At 36.1% G+C, this 12333-nt stretch overlaps 1 long non-coding RNA gene across 3 annotated transcripts in view; it reads left to right on the forward strand.

The window, feature by feature from the left end:
* The window catches only part of LOC137635534 (uncharacterized), a 117546-nt gene that overhangs the window by 30594 nt on the left and 74619 nt on the right, over positions 1-12333 (forward strand). For all 3 annotated transcript variants that reach the window (XR_011042701.1, XR_011042703.1, XR_011042702.1), the window contains exon 2: positions 97-164. This is a non-coding gene — a long non-coding RNA (uncharacterized lncRNA). The remainder of the gene's footprint in view (positions 1-96; positions 165-12333) is intronic.

The following is a 12333-nucleotide window of genomic DNA, read 5'->3' on the forward strand; positions in this document are numbered from 1 at the left end:
ATATATATATATATATATTTATTCATTTTTGTATTTAATGGCCAAATCTAGCTTAGCTAAATGTATAAAAATGCTCATTTATTTACTTTTTTCCAGATTTGTCATGATAGCTGCCAAAAAATCAAGAAGTATAAAGACAAAATTTTTGATCCTGCAAACTTAAGGTAAGTCGTTAACTAAATTTATTCACATCTCTCCAGGCTTTTCTCCCATTCGAGCACTACAACCCCAGCTCTTCCTTTCCTCCTCCGGTTAACACCAGGTTCAATGAACCTCCATTTTTACACCTATGTATCCAACATTCATCTCAAAAGCTTCTAATGCATCTGCCACCAACTTGTGAGAGCTTTTCTTCAATTGCATTCCCAAATACAGGACTGTACTCTACTATTCTGTAAGTTTTGATTGGTTAGTCAATCTGTCAATAGGATATCGCTTTTAACTACCATTTCTTCAGTTCAATTGTCCTTGATGGGCATTCTTGTCATGAAAAATTTAATCAATTTTTTTTTTCATCTCTTATTTATCATTACTTCATATCCGATTCCCCTCAACCATTTCGCTATGCAAAATATCTTCTCCTTTCCCTCTACTATGTTATCACTGTTATCTGTAAGCAAACTACTTGGCCATGCAACTTTTACATTAATAACCTCGCCTCTCTTGCAATGATTTACACTTTTTCAGTCTACCAACGGCACTCCTCTCCACATCTCGGTACTCGCTCGACCATCTTCATTCAAATAGAATTCCCCACAAATATTACCATTCATTGTCAAATTCATCATATTCAGCTCTTGGATGTACAAAATATTTCTAATTCTTTTCCTCGACCACACAAAAATTATTCTCCTCCATCATCAGCCTTGCAAATATGAAATTTTCACTTTTGTTTGTAGAGGTATACTGAAAATACCTATCGTATTCACTATACCTATACGTGCCTTGAATTCAAGCACATTCCTTAATTTATGTGCATACCTAACCAGTATCAATCCTATCAACTCATTCGATACCAATTCACATCAATTTCACACATGCATCACATTCACTCTAAACACACAGGATGATTTACTCAGATGAACTCTTGATAATTTTCCTAATATCTTATATTACCTAATCACTCCCTCCTACATACATCTGTAACATGCCCATCTGCACCATATTCAGTAAACTTTCCACATTGCTCTTTGCATGATGCCCATCCTAACCACAACTACGATTCACACGTAAGATTACACCAACGTCCACTTTTTATATACCCAGTCATACTACACCGATAATATTAAACCACAATCCTCCTCCTCTTTCACCAGCCAATAAGGTGTTTTTTTCACCACACCTGAAACGTGCATATAATGCCAATCTACAATAATTCTTTGTTTTACTTTCCAGGATTCATAACACTTCTCAAGGCTACATGAACTTAACCTACCTTCCTTAACCCTAAAACTTTCCTCCCCTTCTATCAACTACTCCCTTCTGAAATTGCTATATCCTGGTCTTTGAAACCCAATCTCAGTTGTATAATCCATTCTGGCCCGGTGGTGTATTTATATGTCCTTTACTCACTATTCAAGATGAACTCAATGTTAGGCCAGTAAAAGAACACCACGACTCGCCTCTAATTACAACAGAAATAGAACCAGTGTCATTTGTTGAATAAAGGCTCCTTATAACATACTTACACCCAAGAATAGTCAGATTGGAACATAGTGAAGTAACAGAAAGAAGTTTGTGCTCCTTCAAATCATCATGACTTAAGAATAATCAAGATAATCCAAAACGAAGAACTCTTTTACACATTTTCATGGTTAATTTTTCAAGTAAAAGTGTTTAAAATGAGTTAACTCTTACACACCCCCCCCACACTTTCTGCATATACATACTTCCACAATAAAGTTGTTTATTACAGAGTAAAATAAAACTCGTAATCCCAAGTGCTTTCTTTCACCATGTCTGCTCAGTCATCCTTAATGTCATCACAAACCTAAATAATAGTACTGTCAATACAGGAGTTAAGTCAAATAGTTTTTTCTTCATGCCATATTTTTTACTTGCTCCACAGAACAAACGGTAGTCCTTATATGAGAATGATATTCTGTAGCAAAGAGTAAGAACTATCACTGCTTGAAGAACAACATCGTTTGAGCTGTTTAGTTTTACTCATGAAAAAAAAAATATTCTCCCATTCTCTGTGAAAATCACTCTGTTTCACGACAATACTGAATTCACATTAAAGAATTACTTTTGCTATGCCCTCACAACCTTTATCACCCAGTGTGGTTAGTGCTTCCTCTGTCAGGTTCGTATTACAAAATTTGTTATCTACCATGATGACCCTGACAAGAAATGGTTGAATATTAGTATAGGCCTAAAGAAAGTCTTTATTGGGAAATATTCACCTAGTAACAAATGTCATACATACTGCACAGACATCCTAGCCTTAGAATCCAATACCTGGACATGCCATATCATACACACTTCTTATACCAGTTGCATAGCACATATAATGCCAGTTAAGGGTTGCCTGGAAAACGTAGCTTAGAACACCAAATATGTCTTGAGAACTTCATGTGAAGTGTTGCTGTATGTTGTTCGTATGGTCATGAAATCCTAAAAGTTCAACCCTTAAAAAAAGACATAATTCCACTGAAAAGATTTTGTTGAACTTTTTGTATACTGTGGAGGGTACCCTACTGAACAAACTGCAAAAATTTTGGTTTCTGTTGCAATTGGTGGTGAGTTATGGGGAAATATGTCTGCTGTGTTTCATGTTCAATGCCTGATTTTATATCTCTCTGATTTCATTCTCTCAAGTGACTTTATATTCTTTTGCTGTTTGTTTCCTCTTCAGCTATATTGATTGTGTGGCTTCTCTCTAACACTTGTACTTACACCCCTCTACCTTTCTTCCAAAAAAGCCATCATTTTATTTCCTAATGATACCTGTAGTCTCATGCCATCTTATATTATCCTTCTCCTCTTTTAGATATGCTTCAGTGTTCCGATTCATATCTCTTAGACCTAGATAATTGTCCTTATAAATTACTGTGACTTCTTTGTTTCCTGTAAAAAAATTCGTACTGTTTCCAGTCTCATTTGTGATAGTCTTTGCTTGTCTTCGTCTAGTTTTACAAACTTACTTGTACCTACCTTTGCCATGCATTGAATCTTTCACTATTGTTTCCCTTCTTTCTCATCTGCTTTTATGTTTCTCTTTCAATGCCTGCAAGCTCTCTAATCTCTTGTGTCTTAATGTCTTTGTCTTTCTAGCCTTATGTTTGCCTGTTGGCCCAGCATGGACATGTTCAATGTACAGTATTTACATCCTCCACTTGTCTCTTTAAATGTTCTGTTGTTCTTTCATCATTTTCTACCCTTTTCATTGATTTATTCCAGCCTTTATCTATATCTTTTATACTGTAGTCTTATAAGCCCTTTTGACTCCTTTATTTCAATTCCCAAGAGGAAATCCCATTTACTTTGGGCTCCATATCCTGTTTTGCTGTAACATCAACTCCTTGTATTATAATTTTGTCCTTTCTTTTTCACATTCATCTTTCAGTTCTTGGGTCTTTTTTTTTTTTTTGTAGCTTACAATCACTCATTCATAATACTCTATTTGAATTGTAACTCTGGTCTCACTTGCAATTCCAGTTCCTACCTTTAAGCTTAAATAGTTTTCATAAACACCTGGTACATAATTAATATACTGTCGGTTGCTAATGTCGCCTGCTTACTGGTTAATTTTGAGTAGTTTTTTCTTTATGTATTGTATTGCAATTGATTTTCTTTATTTTTCATATTTTTGTATACCTATATTCCCATTTAAATTTTTTCTAGGAGACGGGTGTTGACACCATTCTTTGAGTCTCTCTCCTAACCATTCTCTCCTCTTAAAGAACCTAAATTTTTCTTGACCGGAAAAACACTTGTCTCTACTTTTTAATTAATAATTTTTCATTTTTGTCCAGCAATCTGGATTTCTTCTCTCTAATGTCAGCCAATACTAATTTATCGAAAGCATTAGTCACATTCTTTAGGAGACTTCTTGGTTACTATGTACCAAAATCTAACACACTTCTACTTATACTTTATTCACAGTTTTACAATATCTGACACACTTCTACTTATACTTTATTCACAGTTTTACCTAGAATATTAACCTAAGGGTGGAACTTTCCCTCTATTTTTACAATAATTCTATGCCGGTAAATACTAACCTAACCTAACCTAACATATGTTCCATTGAAAACTGCGTTTTTTACTTGGTCAAAACTAGAAAAAGCCCTGATATTTACCATACCTAACCTCTCTATTAATTTCACCAATCCTCTTTTCCGTAAACATACCACTAAATGTCTTGCTTATCCACAAACAAAAATACCTCACATTTGAGTATAAATATACCATGGGAAGACACTAACACTTTGGACTGAAACAATGATAACATATCATAACACGATACTATATTTTCATCTTACAGTAATATCGTAGGATTGTTTACTTCCCTTATAGAAAGTCTCATTCCATTGGTGAATGAGGATATTTCACAATATTGTTTCCCTCCTGATAGTTTTATTCGACTGGCCAATACAATACACAACAGTCACCCAAACTAATCGTAATATTTTCTTTGCTGAAAAAAAAAAAACTCATTTTCATTTCAACTCGCCTTCCTATTCATACCTTCGGTTTACTTATAATCGTTGATAAATGCTTATCATCCTCACTATTACTATAATTAGACTTCTTTCATCCTAACTGTTAAACACTTTGACAGTCTTTCTATCTTACAGTCTACAGCTTTTCAATTACTAGGACACCACCAGGTCTGGTGTTTAAAAACAATTGGGTTGTGGAAGGGAAGTCATAATGGCCACCATCCTTTTCATTCACAGTACCTGCTAAAGAAGACAGAATTGTGAGAGGTATTAGGTTGGCCAGGGCACCAGCCAACAAGTTAAGATACTACCGCTAGAGTGTAATGGGGTCCTATGACTGGTCAGACAGTACTACACTGGATCCTTCTGGTTACAATTGACTTTCCCTTTACCTACACATACATGGAATAATTGTCCTATTCGTTACAGATTCTCCTCTGTCCTCATACACCTGACAACACTTGAGATTACCAAACAATTCTTCTTCCCCCAAGGGGTTAACTATTGTACTGTAATATTTCAGTGGTTACATTCCTCTTGGTAAGGGTAGAAGTGACTTTTAGCTATGTTAAGCAGCTCTTCAAGGAGATGGGCACTCCAAAATCAAACCATTGTTCTTTAATCTTGAGCAGTGCCATAGTCTCTGTACCATACTCTTCCACTGTCTGGGTTTAGAGTTCTCTTGCTTGAGAGTATACTCGGGCACACTATTCCATTTACTTTTTCTTCCTCTTGTTTTGTTGAAGTTTTTATAGTTCACATTATATAGGAAATATTTTCATGTTACTGTTCTTAAAATATTTTATTTTTTCTTGTATCCTTTCCTCACTGGGCTAGTTTCCCTGTTGGGGCCCCTGGGCTTTTAGCATCCCGCTTTTCCATTTAGGGTTGTAGCTTAGCAAGTAGTAATGATGATGATAATAACAGGCCAAAGGGAGTCAGATACGTAAAATTTAAACCTTGCAAAACATTAAAAACTACGACTGATACAATCCTTGCTAGATTTGCCTCACATTGTCATCCCATAATTCTGTCTTGATATTCACACTCATCACTCATATAGCTTTACATAACACCCATTCATGCTGTGGCACAGTACATGCACTTTTAATTGACAGTCTTTTATACACTCTTATACTGTCATCTTCGTCTTTGTCACAACCTGGTCTTTCATTCAGTTCCCTCTGATCCTCCATCCTAAGCTCAACTTGAAATTCATCCGTCTCTCCACCTTCATCATGTATTCCAAATCCACTCAAATCACTTGTTATCTGTATCAAATCACTAAATTTTTCTCTATTCAGACACTTCACTTACCCTTTGTATACTTGCTTTCTTTCATGATGTCAGTCAACACCTCATCAGAAGTCTTGCTATCTCGCAGGAAACATACAAATGCTGTAAGTCTAACACTCTTGCTGTACATCACTCGTTCATTCTAATTTGTTCTCTAACACAATTTCCACACATCCCATTCACACTGAAACTCATATTATCTTACTGTGCAGCCTAGACTATTACACGTTTCACATTTATTTAATGTAGTTTATGGGGACAGGCCTTGGACCGGCCGAAAATCGAGTAAAAAAAGTCAGAAATCGGCTCTTTTTTTACGGGAATGATCACGGAATGAAATAATATTAATTTCACTAGTTTTGTAATTGCTTGTCCTAACAATCTACATACTAGGACCACTCTGGTCATGGATGTCGGAAACGTGCGAAAAAAAAAGTTCAAAATCTGCTCTTTTTCGCGGGAATGATCACGGAATGAAATATTAAATTCACTAGTTTTGTAAATGCTTGTCCCAACAATCTACATACTACGACGACTATGGCCATGGATGTCAGAAACGTGTGAGAAAAATTGGACAACTAACCCAAAATTCCCATCCTAACCTGACCTACAAGCCATGTCCTTACCTTCCTCGTGAACTAACCGGGGGGGCTAACCCCCCCCCCCCTGCGACCCCCCCAAACACTGTCGCTAACATAAACCCCACAAACCCAACCTAACCGAACCTAGTAGCTTCCAGGTCACTATCCCTACCCGGGGGCAAGCCCCCGGACCCCATTCGTAAGTCTCTCTCCTACACAAAAAAGTTATGGGCAGCACTGAAAATTATATCTTAACCACATTGTCATAATAAAAAAGTACTCAGGCTTACCTTAACATTCGATGTCGCAACATCAATTGTACACTTCTCACATGGACCCCTAAAATCCCCTAAGAGGCCTTCTCGAAATAAATAATGAAAGAATTCGGGGTAACTCAAGTAAAATCACGTAGGTGTATATACCTTAGAGTCTTAATCGAATCAATTTGATTAATATGAGTGATAAACTCAACAATATCGCTCAAAAAGTAACTGTACGAAACACGTCTACCCATTACGGCGGTTAGAGTTGGAAAGGGTCGACTCCAGGTCAATCTCGGGTCATGTGGGGGGGGGGATTAAAAATTTTAAATCATGCGGCCAACGAAAGGTTTAGTTCGGTTGCTATGTTTGACACTGGCTTTATCTACCGAAATATCTTAACCTGATGTTGGCTAGCCTAACCTTTGGTTGTATATAAAACAAAATAGTATTCTGCCTAATTTTAGGACGTGTCCCAACGAATTAAAAATCTTAACAAGAGGTTAAAAATGAAGATTGTTGGAATTAGCGAAAACATAAGTCTGAACATCGATAACTGTTCAAGCTTGCGCCACCAGCTGATAGACGAACCGAGCGCCGCCAAGCGGGTGTTATTAGAGTCAGGAAGGAAACAATGCTTGAGGGAAATTTTACGATCGAGTGTTGGCCGTGGCTTCAGCGGACGATGCATTGTAACGACCTTTTCCTAACCTAGCAATTCATGATAATTATCATAGCAGTATCAAATATCACTATAAATGACGTGTCCCTAAAAACTACAAACTTAACGAGGCAGTAAATATGGAGATTGACGGGACAGTATTAAATTGTAAAAACGAACGTTTCTTAGACTGGGATGACACGGGCTCTATCTATCGGGAAAGTTGGAAACTAAGCAAGAGCTACCCGTGACTTGCGTTCGGACCGTGCTGAACCTAGAAAATATTGCCGTGGTAAAGGTAAATTATGATATTATTCAAAATGATAAAATATGATAAAATAACATCATATTATGGTATGTTGGATCATTGTAAAGAACATCTTCCCCATAATGAAAAATGATTTGGCTAGTAATAAGAAAGAGATTGCCCTTTCCCCAAAAACTACAGACACCCCCACTTGTTAATATGATGCCCTTTCTCTCCACAACCATAATAGGCACTTAATGACCTCATATATTCATTTTTCCTGTGACCCATTCTATAACGTCTAAAACCCCTCCTACCTGGAGACACTCCTCTCCTGCTTCCTTTCCAACTTGCACACTACTTCCATTCATTATATTTACCCTATTTTCAAAGTCATGCTCTCAACAGTATTTCAAACACCTCATCCCATTTCAATCTTCCATTTGTATGTCTTATTTTCCCCTTTGTTTTTTTTAAGAGCTCGCACACACTCAAGTACAGTGGCACAGAACCTCACCAATGCCTTGTATTAATTTATATTCTGATCCCCAAACTTCTTTCTTGTTTAAATCTCCAGCCTATGGTCATACGTCTCCACCGTCATGTTTTACCCATCTTCGCTTCTTCAAGCTTTTATTCTTCTCGCACGATCAATTACATGTACGTCTCTGATTACTCACAATCATGATTGTCCCATGAAGAATATTCAAATTTCCTTTAAACAAAAAAAAAAAAATGCTAATTTCATGTGTTCAAAACTGTATTTTCTCCCTCTTCTCTCTACAAAAATTTTCCTACTTAGAAAATCTCAACAGTATCTGTCACTCCATTCAACTTATGTTTTGCTCTCTGGCACTTCCCTAATCAAGACGCATTCACTATCACTCATGGTTGTATATAGACTTTTTCATTTTACTTAGTACTTCAGTATCTCCTTGCTTTTCTTAGTACTTTTCTTTTCTTAGTACTTTTCTTTTTTGTACTCTCATTTTCTCCTGTCCTGCTCCTTCTACTCCCCATCTTTTCATCCTTCCTGACATTCTTCCATTGTGTCTGCTATTTTTAGATGACCTTTCACTATAACGTCTATCCCCCTTTCATCAGCTTCCTAAGTTCTTCATTATCTTTCCTCAACCATTCATTCTCACATTATTTCCTCTACAGTTCTCTCCAAGTCTTCAATTATTCTTCCATACTGTTCTATTTCCTTTACACTTTGTCCTCAGCAAATCTTACTTCACTCACTATCCTTTCTGGTCCAAATGACTTGATAGTCCCTGGCAGTAGTGGCCCAAAGAATAATCCCTTAATGAGTAATGCCCCGTGTTGGGTGCCAATTATGTCATGAGATTTGGGGCAATATGCACCAGAATGATACTCACTTCTACAGTACTTTATACGTAACCTAAAAACATACATACTCACGTACATTTGCTTATAATAACTCCATTATACTTTGTAATGTTTATCTAACCCCTAACATTATCACTAATCTTGAACATTGTGGTCTGTACCATCAAAGTTTCCCTTCTATAAAAAGGAAAAACAACATAAACCAACCAAATTCAATATTTGAAATAGTGTCTCAAGATTTTTCCTAAATCTAATACACAATTATATGTAAACAAACACAACCAAAATAAACCAAAGCACATTAATCATATACCACAATATTGTTTTTCACTCAGTGTGAGAATCTTTATTTACAGATAGATATTACCCCAAACATAAACTATTCACTTCACTCGCATCAAAACATAAATGAAGGTCTGTACATCCTTCATTTTATTTCTACTTTTAACTTCACTCAGATTTTTTATCCTATTTTACATTTTACGAGTAATTTCTTCTGTTGTGTACTTGATGATCCAACCAATCGGCCTCGTTTTCTCTGTAGATACATTTTTCACTTTTGAAAACCACTTAAAATACAAATATATATCCCTATATCAATTATAATCACATTAGTTTCTGTCAGTGGAGGATTATGAAGTTGAATCGTGTACTTTAGCATCGTCAGTCACAGTCCCATCCACATAAGGTCAATAGGCAACGTGTCTAAGAAATAGGATATATACTGTAGTCCTCCCTGTAAAATTTCCAAAACATCCCAAATACCAGGGCACACACCACTTGACCTACACCAATGAACATTGGGGTCTTAATTCTGGAAGTACTACACAAGCTACCCTTATTATCAAATCACCTCAACATTCCTGGAAAAAAAGACAAAATATCGGAAACGTAAATGGGTGGCAAAGTTAAAAATAACAAAGCTATGTAATGTCATCTGTATAATATCACTGATATTCATGTTTTTATATACGTATTCTTAATTCCTTTTGCTGCCTTTTGAGATCTCCTAGTGGTACACCCCCCCCCCCAGCCTATTGGCTCCTCTTAATTTCAGCCTACAGTATGTCTTTATATTACTTTTCTTCATCTGGTCCACTTGAATTTGGCGAGTGTACTGAGGATAAATACATCAGCCTTTTGACTGAGATTGTTTTGGTCATAATGTTGCTACTCTTCTATTCATTGTCTCCAATACTACAACAAGATGCCCCCCAATTTTCTCTGTTTATACATTTTGGTGACATATAAAAACTAGCAACATCAGCTATTACATATATCACCAAGTACTTAATTCGCCCTACATCTTGTATTTTGCTCTCATATTGCCAAATTGGGGGCTAAACATTCCTTTGCTTCCTTCCCAGTCACCACGAATTTTGTTTTTCTTATCACTATTTCCAATCGTCTCCCTTCATTCTTCTCTTACAGTATTTTTTAAATGTTAGCAAAAGTTTTACATCTCATTCTGTAGTTAACTCAAGGTTACCTGCATGTATTAATTGACAGGTGGTATATTTGCATTCTTAAATAGATTTCGTCATTTTATATCATAATGAACAGCGAAAGACTCGGTGCTGATCTTTGATAGAATGTAACGTTTGCCTCAGAATATCTCTGATAACCCTGCCACTGTTTTCACTCTAGATTGTGTTTTATTTTATGGTATTATAATACCTCATTTGGTCATCCCAGTAACTTCTTGTCTTTTTCATAACCCAACCCTTTTAATAGTGTATTGGTACTCTCACTGTTCCCTGGTGGACATACTGCTTGAGCAAGTGTGAAATATTGATGTCTACGGACAGAACATCATTCCCAGCTGCAGCCTAACTTGATGGCATTTCTTTCCTCCTAATTACTTCCCTTAACTCAATTACACTTATTATAATACCAAGCCCCTTCGTTTATTGGATTATCCTAAGTTCCTGATACTGAATTGATTATTCTAAGTTCTTGGTACTGAATTTTTTTTCAGTTAGCCTCCTGTTACCTTATACAAGAATGTGTGTGCTCTGTTTTTCCATCTCCATCCCATATAACTTGCAGCTTGTTCATGCAGAATAACTCTTAGATTCGTATGCTAAACCCAGTCTTCATGGTTATGATAACCTCCCATGTTCTAAATCCCTCTTTATGTATCCCATTCTGCCCTTAACTTCAATTGAATCTTAACTTTGTCATATTCCATTTTATAGTAATCATCTTTTCTATTTCCATTCCTATTTTATCCTCTATGTCCTATTTAACCCTTTTACTCCCAGGCTATTTGTAACTTTCCAACCCTTAACCCCCAGGCTATTTGGAACTTTCCAACCCTTATCCCCCAGGCTATTTGGAACTTTCAACCCTTAACCCCCAGGGGTTATTTTTTTTCAAGCACACTTTGCAGTATGTTTTTATTTAAATTGCTCTAACAGCCCTAATTTTTGTCATAGAAAGGTCAGATTGGTCTCATTCTCTTGGAAAATGCCTGAACTTTCTCCAAAAATTATCAAAAATTATAAAAAAAAAATGTAAATATCAGTTTTTTGCAAGGACGTACCGGTACGTCCATGGGGGTAAAGGGATGAGTTTTGTGAAACGTACCAATACAGTACGTCCTTTTTGGGGTTAAAAGGGTTAAGTTTCTGTTACCATTTCACTTCTTGCACCTTTATTTCATACTTTTGACGTGGTCTGCATTTTTATCACATTTTCACCCCAACATTCTTTAAAGGTTTTTCTATTTGATATGCTACAATCTCTTATGTTATTGCAGTGTTGTGATAGAATAATCTACTTATATTTAATCCTGTTTTAGTCTCTCTATATACCTACTTCTTTTTTTTTCTCACTCTTATTCTTTGCTACATTTCTACATTGGATAATATGGTTGGGATTAATACTGTTTCATACATTTTGGTTTGTACAGTATTTCCAGGGCCATATCCCATATGTTTGCTATGTTACCATACTTCATTATTTCATGCCTCCAAGTATTCCACTTATTATTTCCTTTTTTGAATTTTCAGTCATGATCCTCTTCATTAAATGCACACAAATATTCATATTCTATTCTCTGATGTCCCCCTTTTTTAACTTTTCTTCATTTACTTGCTTATCCTCCTCCTTACTTCTAAATGTTAACATTCCAGTATTTCTGGTTTGGTGTTAAATGTAAACTTTTCCAAGATTTCCATGCTATGGCAGTTGTCTATTGCTACTCTGTCTTCCTTTCTGCTGCTGAGGAACACTGTGTGTATACAAGGGCTTCAATTTCAACCCC

Source organism: Palaemon carinicauda, unplaced genomic scaffold, assembly GCF_036898095.1.
Source record: "Palaemon carinicauda isolate YSFRI2023 unplaced genomic scaffold, ASM3689809v2 scaffold138, whole genome shotgun sequence".
Classification (NCBI taxonomy): domain Eukaryota; kingdom Metazoa; phylum Arthropoda; class Malacostraca; order Decapoda; family Palaemonidae; genus Palaemon; species Palaemon carinicauda.